Raw genomic sequence first — 17035 nt, 5'->3', positions numbered from 1 at the left:
AGAAATGGTTGATCACATGATTATCCATACCTTAATACAAAAAAATGACTTCTGCTCTTAGATCATTCAGTGATTCATTTTGCAATGGTGTGAAATCTATAGTAATTGCCATTGGTTTACTTTAAAGCTGAAAGTCCTTTTAACCCCAGTGTCACCCCCGCTTCATCATCTGCCCTGGTGATGCAGACTTAATGCAGGGGGTCTGAGACTGTTCTTCTTAGAAGCACTTGCCTGTCATGCTGGCCCTTGGCTGGATCTGAGAACTTAGCTCTTGGAATATTCCAAGTCAAAAGGTCGCTAAGAAGAGTGGATCACAACACCTGATTGTTTTTGGAAACAGTATGGTTTATGACAATTACTTGCTTTATTTTAGAGCCTGGAATTTCGGTATGTGTTAAGCAGTGCTTATGTGATCAGCCCCAATAAAACCTTGAGTGCTCATTCTTTAATGAGTTTTCTGGGCAGAAATGTCACACACATACGTACACTGTTGGTAAAGAATGTGGTTTTGTGACCCTTCATAGAAGGACTGGAGTATAAGGAAGCCTACACAGAGATCCCTGCAAACTCTGCCTGTGTCTTCCCCCCTTATGATACAGCTATATATCCTGACTACTACTATACTGCTGTAATAAATCTTAGATATGAGTACACCAACATGCTGAGTCTAAGAGTTCTTTTCAACTAGCCTCCATACTTGAGGATCATCCTGTCTTAGAGACCTCCATCACAGCCCCATTCTTCTCATATATTTAATGAGTCTGGGCCACAGCATCCGATTACTTGTTAAAGAAAGAAACAGCACTTTTTGTATCCAATTGAAGATCAGCTTTTTTTTTCTGCAAGTGGGAAGATAGATACCTCTTAAAGAAAAAGAAGCTAACTTTAGCTAAAAGGACAGGATTTATTTTTCTACCTATTTAGATTGTAAAACACTATCATTATTTGCACACAAGTGTTTAATTGCTTTGGTAATCTTCCTTGGCAATCTGTGGCCACAGTATCTGGAATTCATTATAGGCTGTGAAATTTCATTTGTTTTAAATGCGCTGCTTTTTGATTTCCCCAATTGAATGAGTGCCCCCTTGTTGTTCTGTTATGGGAAAGGGTAAATAAAAATGCCAACCAGCCTTTCCCAAACCATCCATCATGCTTTACCACCTGTGTCATAATTCTTTCTTATTTTCAGTGCTGCTGAATGGTACTCAATTCCCTGCCCAGAAAACCTACATTTCTCTTCTTCCCTGAATGGCATGACTAGAGATGCTGTAAGCTTTTCCCAGGTCACCCTTGGGGTGGCTTTAGAGCAAGCTTCTCCAACAAGTGTAGATATAATTGGCAATCAAGCAGAGCATGAATATACTAAGTTGCCTACGAAGTCTGAAACAACTTTACCTTCCTCTCTCCACTGCCTACCAAATTGCAATCAATTTATTTACCAAGGACACTGAAAACTGGGAATTCCCTTCAGAGCTCTCAGCAGCTATCACCAACCAAAAATAGACATCCTCTAACTCTCCTGCACATTGCTACTTGTGATTATTCCAATCTGTTTAACAGAAGCTTGGAACATTGTCGAAACGAACGGTTGCTCTATATTATTGTCACATATCTATGGACATTAGAATCTTCTACTAAATTTTAAGACACACATCTCAGGCTACACTCCCATGATATTCTGCTTTTGTAGATCTAAGGAGGGAACCCAGGAGTGCATCTTTTTTTTAACAAGTTCCCCCAACATATGATGAGAATGTAAGGAAATCTTAACTGTAATTTAGGAAAATGTCAGAAAGAGCAACATTCAATGTATTTCTCTGTTACATGATTATCTTAGAGAGGTGAAGAGAAGAGGCAATAAACAAACTCAGAAGCTGTGGCTTTTCAACTCAAGAACTTTCAAAAATGTGCAGCAGGAAGACACAGGAGGGAAATGAACTGAAGTTTTTGGAAATTATCTCTTCCCTTTTCCTCCCATTCTTCTGTGAATCTGCATAGATTTTCATCATCTCAGAGGCTCTAAACAGAACTGTTGCTTTTTTCTTCTAAACATCACAGATAAACGGTTTGGTGAAATTTGGTTCTAAGAGAGAGCTGAGTCCTCTAAGAACTGCCTAAGAAACAAAGAAGGGGAACAAAGGAGTTAAACCTATTTGCCCTCATGGCTTTTATTATTAAGGAGAATAAGTGATGCACACAACTGTTACGTAATTATAATTCATAGAAACAGAGCAGACTAATCCATCCTGGGCCACACATGGTACGATTTTTTTTTTTAAATAAAATACTTCAGCTAAATTGATTTGAGACCCTTAAGACAACAACTTTTAGGAGTTGGTGGTGGTTTTTTAAAACAGAAGAAATCTACTCTTTTCATTCTTCCAGTTGGTTGCCTGATGCATCAAGACAGCTGTACAGGATACACCTCATTTAATTGTAACTGTTATTGATAAGTTTATGAAATGTGGAGCCATCACTTAGAGTCTTGTTTGCTCCAAACATCTCTTGGACACTTAGTAACTTTCCTTTACTTACATGCTTTTTGCTTATTTTCTTTTTGTCTTCATGCCCTGGTGGCTCTCCTCTCTCTCACTCTTGAGTTCTCTCTCAGTCTCTTTCACGTCTTTTTTCTTCTTTCCCCACATCTCCTTCTGACTTTGCATAAAATAATACAATAATGGAAAGGGCTGCCTCAATCATTTGGCCTAACTACAGTAGACCCAGCTGAGAGATTTGCTTGCATACCATCTGTGATATTGTGATTTATAATAAGAAATATATATTTGGTTTAATTCCTTAACTTGGGATATCTGGTTTTCTTTAACAATAATCTTTTGATGTTCAGGCTATTGGCCTTTGGTCACAAAACTTCTATACAACCTGGCTTCTCCCCTCACTGCCTCAGAGCAGTTCTCTCAGGGTTACTTGAGATGCTATCTCCTGAGCTTGAAGTCCTCAAATTTCCCACTGAATAAAACATAACTCTCAAATTTTAGGTTGTGATTATTTTTTAACTCGACATCACTTAAGTGTGCCCTAACTTCCCCAGCTGTTCTTTGAGCATAGCGTACTTTGCTGAAGTCTGGATACTCAGAATTTTCCTGGTGCTCCAGTCTAACATCTGAATCTTCAGAACAAAGCACAACTGCTTCCAGGATCGATCTTTCTCCCCTACCTGTGGTCCTGTAGCATTTTAAGCCTTCATGGAGAAAACCAGAACATTTTCCCACCGAACTTCATACAAGAAGAACTGTCCGCAAATTGCTTCAATGGAATACATTTTGATAAAGAAAATATCAGAAACCTCTCACACTGGTCTTTCAGTTCCACAAATAGGTCACGCTTGTTAAACATAAGAAATCTGAGCTTGATGTTTCCTGGGGCTTCGATAAGTGACTTCTTCACTGCATTCTGCTGCTGCTGCTGCTGCTAAGTCGCTTCAGTCGTGTCTAACTCTGTGCGACCCCATAGATGGCAGCCCACTGGGCTCCGCCGTCCCTAGGATTCTCCAGGCAAGAACACTAGAGTGGGTTGCCATTTCCTTCTCCAATGCATGAATGTGAAGTCATTCAGTTGTGCCCGACTCTTAGCGACCCCATGGACTGCAGCCTACCAGGCTCCTCTGCCCATGGGAGTTTCCAGGCAAGAGTACTAGAGTGGGGTGCCGTTGCCCAGTCTTGCTCAAATGTTGCCTCCTCAAGGAACTGTTCCTCTGTCTCTTACAAGCTGTGGGATTTAGAAAGCAACTTCATGTCTCTGGGCTTCTGTTTCCTCCTCTAGGAAAGAAAGCTATAACACTACCTCCCAGCTTTTCTGGGCATTAAATGATTTAAAATATAATAGTCTTAGAACAATAAATTCTCATAGTCAACTATCTATCATTACCACTATTATTATTGTTATTATTGGAACACTTACTTTCCTTCCTCACAGTCATTCTAACAAATTTATCTATTTTCTTCAAAGCATTATTATAATATTATCTCAAAGTACTGTTCACTGCCATTCCCTGTTTACTTGTTGATTTCCAATAACATTCAACCTGACAAGTAAATGTCATAAAAACGCACTTCTGTCTCCACATGACTGCATTCCCATTGATTAGAATGGCCTGTGGCACAAAGTAATCATCAGTCAATACTCTCAGCTAAATGAAGGGATTCTTGCACAACTGAATGAAAGGCAGGCTCCAGAGTATTACCATATCCCTCGCATTCTCTGGTCTATGAAAACACTAACTGCATTTCCAAATTTTTGAATTTGGGAAGATTTTGGCCACCCTAGACTTCATGGAATCAAAGGGATCTATGTTCAAAATTTGGTCTCAGTATTCCTCATAATATCTGTGTCAGATTACAAGAGAGAGAAAGAAGACAGTTACATTCAAAACTGAGGACCATCAATCGAACAATAGGACCTAGCAAGTGTATTGAAGAGCAATTAAATAGCTCCCAAAAGGAAACATGGAACACTATTGTGCAAACATAAACACTGGGCTATTTGAGGCTAGTTTGCCTGAAGAAAATTATCTAATCTTGAATTCCACACATAAAAAGAAAATTAAAAAATAAATTTTAAAGTATTCTGTCTAAATAAACTGTGGTATTTTATACAGTGGAATATTCTGAAGCTCTCAATAAAAGAATAAGATAGATCTTTATATGGCTTGAGAAATATTTGTTAGTATTTTTGAATATAATATTCAGAGTAGTTAAGGAAATTGAATGTTTTCTATGGTGGAAATATACTCAAACTATGAATATTTATTTTCTCCACTTGTGTAAATGCACGTTGCAGGGGTGTGTATGTGTATACATGTATAGACAAACTGGAAAAGGTCTGGAAGAATGCACAAAAAAGTAACAGTAGTGGTCATCCTCAGGAAGGATCAGAGGAGAACAGAATTGCTTAAGGTAGTCTAAGTGGTCTCTGGCTTTAGGTGCAAAGTAAATTTTTTCAACAAAATCATATTCATGCCTTGTTTGATTGATAAATTGTTTTGAATTTAAAAATCAAAAAACAGAGCACATTTTCCACGTGTGGAAATTGCTCTGAAAATTCTGTTTGCATATTAGACTTCTGTATGGTTAACACAACTACAATAGCTATTAGTACTACTTAACTGAAATGAAGGTAGTTTGGCACATATTATCCTGAATACAATTATGCTATATTGAAATGGGTGTGATTTACTTTATCAGGTACATATAAACATCTGTTTATAAGTTATACAATTTAGCAGTAGGCTGTTAGCAAACTGACTGGTATTTCTCCCTTACAATCTATTTTTCTGATTCTTTATTAATGAACATCTTTTTGTTTTTCTATTTTAAATTTTGGGGCTTCTCTTTAAGTCTCTAAAATTTCTCAAAGGTTACTGATGGTTTCAACATGAAACTATTAATTTTTCTCTAGACCCTTGAATTAATTTTGCCTGGGTGTAGAGATACAAGTTCATTTGACTATTGGTGAAAATAAAATGTATTCCTCCTTCTGCACTGGACTTTGGGGCTTTTAAAATTTGTGTTTTGTTTTTGGTAATGAGAAGCAATGCTGGCTTTGTCTTTTTCAACTGGGGACAGAAGTACTTGGCAAAGACTGGAAAAATAAGAAGTGCAGGTTGGTCTCTGTTGCAGTAAATATACTATTTACCCCAAGGCTGTGCAAACACTGAATTGCAAACACAGTTAGTTGCCCTACCTGTTTCAAAATTCTCAGTTGATTTAGCCCTTTGTTTAGGTTGGGCCTCTTTCATCTCACATTATTCCCCCACCCCTTTTTTATGGAGCTCACTGTCAGCACCCCAAGATGCGACACTGGTTTCCTTAGTTGATATATCCCCTTTCCTTGCCCTTCTGGAATACTTGCAAAGGAGTGTATGGTCAGATTTTCAGTGTTTAATCTTCTATCCCTTTTGAGCCACATCCTTTCTGAGCCACTAGTTTAAAAATCCTTCTTTTCTATGAGTCTTTTGAAATCTGGTCTACCTCTCCCTGTTACCTACTATAAAGTCCTCCCTGGTGTGGTCACTTTCTCCCAGGGCTCCCAGAGCCCCCGGAGCACCAGCACGTTCCATTCTTCATCTTTCATAACTGTATCCAGAGGGGCAGTTACATTCACTGCTTTCTCTACCGCTGACACCGTCGGATGCTCTCTTTGATTCGGATGAGATTTCCAGCTGATAACTGTACAACTGATGTCGGCTAGTACCATGGTATTTGGAAATGTTCATTTTTTTGTTTTACTTTTTTCCTCCGCTGGTCAGAATGTCCATTAGTAATCATCATTAGTGATTTCATTGTCCATTTATATCTAATTGTAACCTTATCCAAACACCATACCAGGTGCAGGGCCTGAGACTCTTGACAGCCGTATGTAAAGATTTTCCCTCAAACTGGAAAGCAAATGGAATTTTTTTATAAAACTGACTGTTTCTGTTCTTAAGAAGAAAGATTTTTGTGTCTCTCCCAAGAGATAAGCTGCAATAAGGAGGAAGAAATGCAAAGACTGAAAATCCTCTGGTAAATGTCTCTTTAGCTTAGAAATTATTTTTTTTCTGTATTTTTATGAAAGAATAAGAAAAAAACAGCTGTAACAGAGACTGATATGTATTCACTACTCCTATGGCTCGTTTTATTATCCAGTTTTCCCCAGGTTTTTGAAATATAATTGACATACAACACTGTCTGAGTTTAAAATATATACCATGTTGATCTGATAAAATCATATATTCCAAAATGATTGCCATACAGTGTTAGCTATTCCTACTTCTTTTTCTCTCCTGTGTGCACATCTCTGTTTTGTTTTCTAGTGGCCCTTGCAGGAAGGAGGCCAGGCAGCTAGGTTCAAGCCATTGGAATGTAAATGATGTCCATGATTTCAGACCTTGCTCCTGTAAAACCTCCTGCTTGATCTTATAATCTCTCTTGCATTGCTTTTGCCTGAATTCAGAGGATAAAGGGGCTAGATCCGAGAGATGATGGCAGAGTCACATGATAAAGGAAGCTTACATTCCTGCAATACGTATGGAGGAGAGTACTTATTCTGCTAGCTAACCCACTTCAACCCGGTATCTGCCTTCAAAGGCCACCCAAAATATGCTTAATGACTTTAAGCTATTGATTCTGGGTTTTATCTAATTCACATACTCTTGCTCTCCCTGTTATATTTTTCCCATTAACCACAACTTGCTTTGTCAAGTTCTTTCCATCCTTGATTTTCATGGTATCATCTGTTATGGTTCTCATTTTACCTCCTAAGGTTCTCTCTAGTATCTCTTCTTTCAGTGTGGGTATTCATGAAGTTCCATCACCACCTACTCATCACTCAACAGTCTCTCCTTGGGTATTTAATTCCATTTCTGTATTTTTTAAACTAACATTTAGTAACTCATTTCAAAATGGGGTCCCAGTTTCTAACTTCATGTTTTCTGATGATATGCTCTTTCTCTGTCCTGTGTACTGGTAATAGTGTACTATTTAACCTCCAAGGAATATGCTACATTCTTGCATCCCTCTTTTTTCATGGACAAGCTTCTCTGCCTTTCATGATCAAACTCCTATCTTTGTCTCAAGCAAATCAGTCACCATTGCTTCTCTGATTGTCCTTCCCATGCAGAACTGGGAGCTCTCTCCTCTACGATCTAATTGTAACTTCCACTTATATTCATTGTTATAGCATGAAACACAATCTCTTGTACTTCTTTACTGTAGTCACTACCAAGGCTCTGAATTATTCCAAGGCAGGTTTCATGTCTTATTCATATGTGTGTACCCCATTTTCTGCATAGCATCTGCCATAAAACAAACACCTAGTGAAGATGGTTTGAAGCATTATGAAATGAAATAATAGTTTACTAAACTCTCTTTGAATAAATATTGAAATTTGGAAGAATTTCCTCTTCTGGGCTACAGTATAGAAATAACTCATCCAACTTTTAGTCCTCCATTAAAAATGTTAAGGAGAACATTTGTTGTAGGTTGGAAATGTTGTGGATTGGTTGGTAGCTGTGGTAAATACAAAGGGGTTTTGCTTTCAGTCCAATCCTGGAAGCTTCTGTGAGAATACTGAATTCCATAAAGTATTTGAGTTTTAAAATATTTATAGTACCTTCACACGGACAGAAGTATGATGGGGACATGCCTATATTCTATTTTTATAGTTCTCTTATTTTATTTGGAGATAAAAGCCTGATATATTGGTGTGTTCCTCAGAAAAAGCTAGATACAATAAACAATCAACAAGCCAACAAAAAACACCTGAAACAGCACTTTATACAATAAAAATGCATTTATACTTTATCTTACAGTAAAGAGAACAAATCTAGATGCTCTATCTAGAGATTTGAAAAAAAATGAGAAATATAAGTCTGTAATTGAATATAGGAGAGTAAAGGTGAAAGGGTTTTACTTAACCTGCCCCTATCACCGCCCACCTTGGTTTTAAGATGGGCAACACTTAAGTATAATTCCACTAAGACCTTTTTTATAAAGAGATGCATCACAGCAAGAATGGGTAGTTAAGGGAAATTCCAAAGTTAAAAAAGACAGTAATAGTACCCATACTTTACATATTAGGAGAACTTTGGGTAGGTCAAGACACCACAATATGATATGTAAAGAGGCGTATCAATCAACAAGTGTAGGCAATACTGATATTAACCATGTCCAGAAGAGGACTTGTTCAAATAACCCCTCTTTCATGAAGTCTTTCTTGGTTCTTCCTGATTTCAGTTCAGTTCAGTTCAATTCAGTCACTCAGTCATGTCTGACTCTTTGTGACCCCATGGATGGCAGCACACCAGGCTTCCCTGTCCATCACCAACTCCTGGAGCTTACTCAAACTCATGTCCATTGAGTCCGTGACACCATCCAACCATCTCATCCTCTATTTTCCCCTTCTCCTCCTGCCTTCAAGTCTTTCCCAGCATCACTGTCTTTTCAAATGAGTCAGTTCTTCTCAACAGGTGGCCAAAGTATTGGAGTTTCAGCTTCAACATCAGCCCTTCCAATGAATATTCAGAACTGATTTCTTTTAGGATGGACTGGTTGGATCTCCTTGCAGTCCAAGGGACTCTCAAGAGTCTTCTCCAACACCGCAGTTCAAAAGCATCGATTCTTCAGTGCTCAGCTTTCTGTATAGTCCGACTCTCACATCTGTACATGACTACTGGAAAAACCATAGCTTTGACTAGATGGACATTTGTTGGCAAAGTAATGTCTCTGCTTTCCTACTCAGAAGTAAATGTTACCTCTTCTGAGCTCAGTTGTGTCTGGATTCTGCTTCTCTAGTAATATTTACCATCATCACTATGTCTCATGTTGCCATATCTTCTAAGCCACTCTGAGAAGTCTTTGAGTTCAGGAATAGTATCTAATTTTACATTTTGACAATATCAATAGCAGCTAGGATTGTGTTGATGCATTTTGGTGTTCAATAAGAAATTTATTGAACTTATATTAATAACCTGTTCTTTCTTGCAGGTCAGAATGAAGTCTATAGAGAAAATTATGACTCATCTCTCTCTCTACTCTCAAATTTCGTAGTATGAAAATTTAAGAATACTTATCATACACACCTCTTTGTGTGCAGTAAACTTCCATCGGGTTTCTGCTGGAATTTAATCAACATTTATTGAATACCTACTGAAAATGAAGAATTTAAAAATTGGTATTCAGAGTCAGCTTTTTGCAACTTCAGAGCCTTGCCTCTGACAAGATTGAAATTCCTCTGTCATATAGCGCTACCCACTTGGCAATGATGAAGAGAATTTCCTTGGTTAATTGCGTCTGTATGTGGATCCTAGTGTAATTTAGAGAAACAAATGAGTTCTTGGAAGATCCAGATTCAATGGTCTAGGCTAAGATTCTCCACAGATGGAACTACTAGGCTTTTTATCTGTGTACTCTGGTTGATTCAAACAAATGTTGAGTAGAAACAGAAAGCTGGTTTGTTATCATGGAACACGGGTGATAATGACTTTGGGATCAATACATGCTGAATCTTTCTCCTTCTTCTTCCTAAACATACAGATGCTGCTCTATCAAAGCAGAACTGTTACAAAAGAATTGATTTCTCATTTCCAAACACACGTGGCTTAACTTGCAACCAATTGTGTAAGCTACCTTAAGCCCTTTTCCCGGAGGAAGATGGCTGTAAATAAGGAAATAAGGGGACTGTGTTTTCCTGCCTTCATAAGAATGGATTTCTGGGCTCCCTTCTTCTGCAGAAATTGATGCAGTGTGTTCTGTTGCTAGCCTCATGCTGTAAATAACATTTTGACTTTGGGCATCCTGGTGAAATATACTTAAAAGTAAATTAGATGGGGCTCTAGGCAAAGATAAATTTGGAAGTGGGTACCTGCTATGGCTTTGCACTCTGTTGCCATAGGGCTATGCAACCCAAACTGTATTCCTCTTTAGGCCATAAAAAAATAGAAATGTGTGTTTGTAAATTGCTTTGTGTTTTGTTTTTTTTTTCCATTGCTACCTCATGCATGGCTTTCCTGGGGATGTCAACAGAGTCAGTTAGCAAAATAAAGATAGATGGCAAGGAAATAATCCTGAAGGGTATTTTTTTTTTTTTTTTTACTGTTTAGGGTTTTTTGCAATGCAACTATTATAGATACTCAATTGTACTCATCTTAAGCAGAGATTCTGCCATTAGTTTTCTGCTCTCCTGAGAACCAGTTGGCATCCTTTGCCTTAAGAAAGGCAAGATGTTTTTATTAGTGGGTGACTAAGCACTTTGATACTCCATCATGCTTTTCAGAATCTCAGGGAAATGAAAATAAACTAGGCACTCAAAGTGCAGGGAAGAAACCAAGGTACCAGAATATCTGGTGTGGAAACTGATTGCAAAAACATCCTCAATTTTTCATCCTTCCCTATACTCATCTCCTCTGCAATATGAACTTCATGGTTCCTTTCATCAGAGGTTGGAGACTATTTCCTCAACCCTTGAATGTGGGTTCTGTGACTTACTTTAATAGAATGAGGCCAACAATAATATAGGGAGCCAGTGATGAGCCTAGATATCAACAGGTATTATGGTCTAAAATCTGTACTCTACCAGAACCCGGCCATGGTAACACAAACATGTCAGTGTTCTTCTGTGGGTATGTGAGAGAAGGTATGGAGGAGACATTAGCAGTTCCAGTTAAGCCTATTTCAAAGCATCCTGTAACAACCCAACCTGAAGAGACACGAGAATGGCCTTCTAAGCAGAGCTGCCTTGTCAACACACAGCCTACAGCAGCGGACTGAATGAGTCCAGCCCAGACCAAAAGAACCAGCTCACTGAGCCATGCTTGAAGCATTAAACTGCAGAATCATGAGCCAATTAAATGGGAGCTTTTTAAAGCAATTTTGTTTGGGGGTACTTTGTTATGCAGAAATAACTAGCCAAAATATGTCCAATAATAAAAATAGAATTAGCTTTTGAGTTAAATCAGCTGGTGTTCACATTCTGGCTGTAGCATGCCAGTGACTAGGCTACGGGAAAGTTTAACTTCCTCATTTGAAAATTAATATCCACATTTGTATTGTTTCTAAGGGATATACATAACAGGTAAAACATTTGATCCTCAGCAGATTGTAGCTATTATAAATAAAAATAATTAAGGATGAAGAAGAAGAGAATTATAATGAAAGAGTTAAGAGATAAGAGAGAAACGGATAGGAAAGAAAGAGGGAGAAAGACTGAAAAGCTGGGGATAATCTGAGGCAGAGAAAATTGAGGTGGGAAGGTCGTCTTCTCCTTCCTTGAATGGTTGCTTCCCTTCCTGTGGTTGCTCTCTGTGTGCATATAAAACATCATTGGATTAATAACAGCTAAAACACTGCTATCATTTATTGAACCCACAATATGGTTTAGAACCTCTGCAAAGGTTTTCAGCAACAATATTTCATTGAATCCTCACATTTTTCCTATTAGGTAGTTATCATCGTTATCCTCATATTACAAAACAGAAACTGAGGCTTGGAGGATGTAAGAACCTGTCCAAGACCACACAGCTAATGAGGGACAGGCCACGAGATGAGTTTTGTGTGATACTGGGCTCTTAAGTGCCATAGAGTACACATTTTCCTTAGAAAGCCTGCACTTAGTGGGTAATCTGAGTTTTATAAACCTACCATCATGGACCAAGAAAAGACTCCTTTTTAATCAAGAAAGCTTTGCAAATCAGATGTATCTTAAGTGCACATTAAGCTCCATAAATCAGACACTTTCTTGAGAATGCATTAAGCAAGATGTTAGGTTCATCTTTTAAACATCAGGGTACCTGGGGGCTTAGTTGGTTCTCAGTGACAGCTCCTTTGTCCTCATCCTTCTTTTTGAGGAAAAAAAGAAGTCTTTACATTAGAGCTAGAATTTGCAAGTTGGCAGAATATATATTCTGTAGCCATTAATGCAAGAACTAGAATTTTATACGAAACAGGTCAGAAGCATAACATTGAATCAGACCACTGAAACCAGTTACTTGATATTTTAACTAACACATTTGCTATTTGACATCTTTCCCTAGCTGGAGGAAACGTAATCTAAAACAAACTCAGAAATCCAGAGAGATTTTGCTCTCACATGTTGAAAGTGAAAGTGAGGGGCTGAACGTGTTTTATTTCTAAGCTTTGACTGATTCCCACCATCCTGTCGTTTTCTTTACTCCATTCAGCACGTGGCTCTCTCATCATGAAAACGAACTTTAGTGAAGAACTTTCTTGGTAGAAATTTGTGTTGCAAAAGATTACACACTTCTACAACACAAAACTGTTGAGGTTTTTTTCAGGATGTACATGCTTGCATGCTCAGTTGCTCAGTCATGTCGACTCTTTGTGACCCCATGGACTGTAGCCTGCCAGGCTTCTCTTTCCATGGGATTATCCAGGAGAGAATACTGGAGTGGGTTGTCATTGCCTCCTCCAGGGGATGTTCCCAACAGAGGGATTGAACCCATATCTCCTGTGTCTCCTGCATTAACATGTGAATTCTTTGAGCTACCTGGGAAGCAGTTGAAAGTAATCTGAAATAGGCACAGACAGACAGACACACACATACAGCACTGAGTTTGATTTTTAATCTCAGGGTCTTATTTGGATGATCCCACATTTGGAAATTTTAGTCTGCCTTCAAAGAAAATGCAAGTCAGAATTGTGATGAAGCACCATGGTTTCCAGCAGCTAAGATGAATCTTGTGCTAGACAAAGTTTCAAGAGACCCATCTTAGACAAAGTCAAATGAGCTAACAAAATTATCCTCCAAAACATTTTATGCATATGTCAGAGTGATGGTTTCTCAGAGAGAAAGAGATTCTAAGCATAGCAGGGTCTGAATTGATGACAAGACCATTACACAGGTGATTATAGCAGAACCAAAGAAAGAGAAAAGCATCCTTCATATAGTTCAGAACCCCAGATTCAATAGAAACTTAAGACCATTTCAGTTGCTTTTCTTATATTTTATCTTGGGATTGTCTTCCCAGATCTTAACCAAAAACTCTTCAATATTCAAAGCATGCTTAAATACAATACACAGTTTTGCCTTCTAGAAAGAGTTATACAGCAGCTTCCTTCATATGCATTATTCATTTCTAAGCTGAACTTTACAACTAAGATCTTAAAATGCAGACCCTCCTGAAAACCACAGCCAGACTTCTATTCATTTAATTGACTCAAACATAATACCATAGTTTTATAAAACTAGAAATCTGTTGTAGTGCAGTGACAGGTCCCAAACTTATTAGGCTACATGTCCCATTTAGAAAAGGGGCATTTCTCATGTTCCAACTATTACCTAAGTTCTTTCACATTCACTTAATTCTAATAACTGGTGGCTCAGAGGTTAAAGCGTCTGCCTGGAATGCGGGAGACCCGGGTTCGATCCCTGGGTTGGGAAGATCCCCTAGAGAAGGAAATGGCAACCCACTCCAGTACTCTTGCCTGGAGAATCCCATGGAGGGAGGAGCCTGGTAGGCTACAGTCCATGGGGTCGCAAAGAGTCAGACACGACTGAGCGACTTCACTTTTCACTTTCACCCAATATGGTAGGTATTACAGTCTCCATTTTAGGCATGAGAAAATGAAAGACAATAACTTGCTTATGGATCTGTGGCACTAAATTGGAATTCCAGCCCTTATCCACATAGGTCCCAATTTCCTAGGTGTCATGTGGCCTTTCTGAGCATATATGTTATTAAATATCCTCCTTGTTCCTTGAGAACTGAAGAAGTGATTTGAATGAAGTAATCTGATACTGGCTTGTTTCTCACAGTTTTACTTTAAAATAAATTGTGTTTGATACCCCCTATCTTGTACTTTTCTATCATTTTGTCCTTGTTACTTCTTGACCCTGATTTTCATACTATCTGGAATCTGTTTTCCTAAAAAAAAATTACATTTTCTATATACAAACAATCTTCTCACTGCTCCCTGAAGCCCTAGAGTTTTGCTGTCACTTTTGAAGACAGATAATAATCCAGCGGCTACATAAATAGCATTGTACCCAAAACAGGCCCAGGAAACTGGTGAACCACGAGTAAAACAAGAACGGCAATGAAACTCCAAAATGCAGTTATTAATTCATACCATCAGGATTACTGCTTTTTGTAAAGATATTTTTAATGAGGAAAGATAAACAAAGCTTTTAAAAATATATGCCATTTTAATTCTGGATCATTGATTTTTAATGATTTCCAAGTTTTCTTATAAAATTTTTTTTGCTAAGAGTGAGAAGATTGTGTTATATTACTGATAGGAGCAGAAAGGTCTTTTGCTTTCTTTGAAACAAGGGATATTTCTACATTGTGTATTTTTTATTATGCAACTGTTATCACAAACTTTCCAAAGGAAACCTGTGTATATAGATAAGTGCGTATCATTTTAACTACTATAAGCTCCACAGTGTGGGAGGAGGAAAACTCTGTATTCTAATTGCCATTGAAAATATGATTTGTTACAGCTCTTAAGAGAACTGAACGTGCCATGTCATGCAGGGCCACACAGGGTAGCACCAAGGTTGGTCAGGAGGCAGAAGGGATTAGAGAAAAGTATGGGGGGAAAATGATTATGGTTTTTAAGGCAAGAAATGGGTAAAGCAAGGTAAACAGCATGGGAATTGGTTAGTCTGAATAATTTCATCAGGCTGCAATTTCAGTAGGGGCTGTCTCGAGTTGTCTGGAACCTAGGCCTGGGCTGATCAGGTCAGGTCAGAGGAATATTGGCTTCACATGTAAACATTCAATAAAGAAGGTGATTGAGAGATATGAACTTGGGGTCATTGGTTTGCACATGAAAGGTATGTTCAAAAGGGACTAATTTGCTATCTCTAGGAATTAGCTAGCCTTGGCAGAGCCTCTCTTTTCCCAGTCAGCCAAGGTCCTAAGATGAAAAGCATCATAAAAGACAGAAAATGAAAAACAAGATGTATACAGTCACATAATATGTATATATTACATGAATGAAAAAATAAATAAATGGCTGATTTCTTCAGCTGGGCATTACAATCTTTATTCATACCTTCTCTGATCTTTCTGAAAATGAACAAATGATTTCAAAGAGAGCTAACTACAAATTTTTCTCCAACTTTTCCTCTTAAAATGTTACCTGCATTATTCAAGTTAAACAGTGTATCATTTTGCATTTTACCCAAAAGAAAAAATGAAGTAGATGGACATATATGGATCTGAAAACCAGAGTTCCTCTACTCTCTATTATACATAGGTACTATGTTGAACTTGGGTAATCCATTTTTCTTTAAAATCTCAGATTACCATTTATTGAAGAACTTAAACCCTCACAAAAATAAATGTTGGTGTCATTAAGACAAAACCATCACCAACCCACATTGTAAGCTTTCAGGGAACTAATTGAAGTGAATATCAATATTTTAAGAAATAAATGAAAGAGAAAGATACTTATTTTAACTTCTGGAGACCTTTAATGCCTGTATGATACACATTAAAACAACCAAATGCTAACACTGTTATGGGGGACTTTGTTCACATAAATAAATTCACAAGGACAGTTTAATAACATTTGCAATTAAAATTATCCTCTGGCACTGGAAGGATGGCTTTCAATTACATGTAGATCATTGGATTCATTTAATTCATATGACTTGTAAATTTGAGAATCTGTGCTTCTAAAAATAAAGCCATGAAATCTTTCCTGAATATACACAACTCCATTAACAACTTCCTTAATTAAAATTATCAACAGTAAATACTTTTGATTACAGTTGCTATATATCATAACTTATTTAATGTTTCATCTGTTTTATATAGGGCTTCCCTGGTAGCTCAGACGGTAAAGCGTCTGCCTACAATGGAGGAGACCCGGATTCGATCCCTGGGTTGGGAAGATCCCCTGGAGAAGGAAATAGCAAGCTGCAGGTATAGCTCAGTGGTAGAGTGCGTGCTTAGCATGTATGAGGCCCTGGGTTCAATCCCTAGTACCTCCATCTTGTATTTTCCTGGTGGTCCACTGGCTAAGACTCTGCACTCCCAATGCAGGGGGTCTGGGGTTTGATCCCTGATCAGGGAACTAGGTCCCACATGCTGCAACTAAGACCTAGGGAAGCCAAATAAAATTCAATTGGTAAAAAATCTGCTTGCAATGCAGGAGACATGAGTTGGATTCCTGGGTTGGGAAGATCTGCTGGAGAAGGGATAGGCCATCCACACCAGTATTCTTGGGCTTCCTTTATGGTAAAGAATCAGGCAAAGAATCTGACTGCAAGTGAGAGACCTGGGATCAATCCCTGGGTTGGGTAGATCCCCTGGAGAAGGGAAAGGCTACCCACTCCAGTTTTCTGGCCTGGAGAATTCCAGGGACTATATAGGCCGTGGGGTCGCAAAGAGGAAGGATGGCTTTCAATTACATGTAGATCATTGGATTCATTTAATTCATATGACTTGTAAATTTGAGAGAGTGTGCTTCTAAAAATAAAGCCATGAAATCTTTCCTGAGTATACACAACTCCATTAACAACTTCCTTAATTAAAATTATCAGCAGTAAATACATTTGATTACACTTGCTA

General features: G+C 38.1%; 1 non-coding gene across 1 annotated transcript; it reads left to right on the top strand.

Annotated features, from left to right (window-relative positions):
• Window positions 1–16383: 16383 nt before the first annotated feature.
• TRNAA-AGC (transfer RNA alanine (anticodon AGC)) lies at window positions 16384–16455 on the top strand. Its single transcript has one exon. It is a non-coding gene; the product is annotated as a tRNA-Ala (tRNA).
• The last annotated feature ends 580 nt before the right edge of the window (window positions 16456–17035 follow it).

The sequence above is a fragment of the Budorcas taxicolor genome, chromosome 23, assembly GCF_023091745.1.
Source record: "Budorcas taxicolor isolate Tak-1 chromosome 23, Takin1.1, whole genome shotgun sequence".
Lineage (NCBI taxonomy): Eukaryota > Metazoa > Chordata > Mammalia > Artiodactyla > Bovidae > Budorcas > Budorcas taxicolor.
Note: the sequence above shows the minus strand (reverse complement) of the source record. Positions and strands in the feature narration are given on the sequence as shown.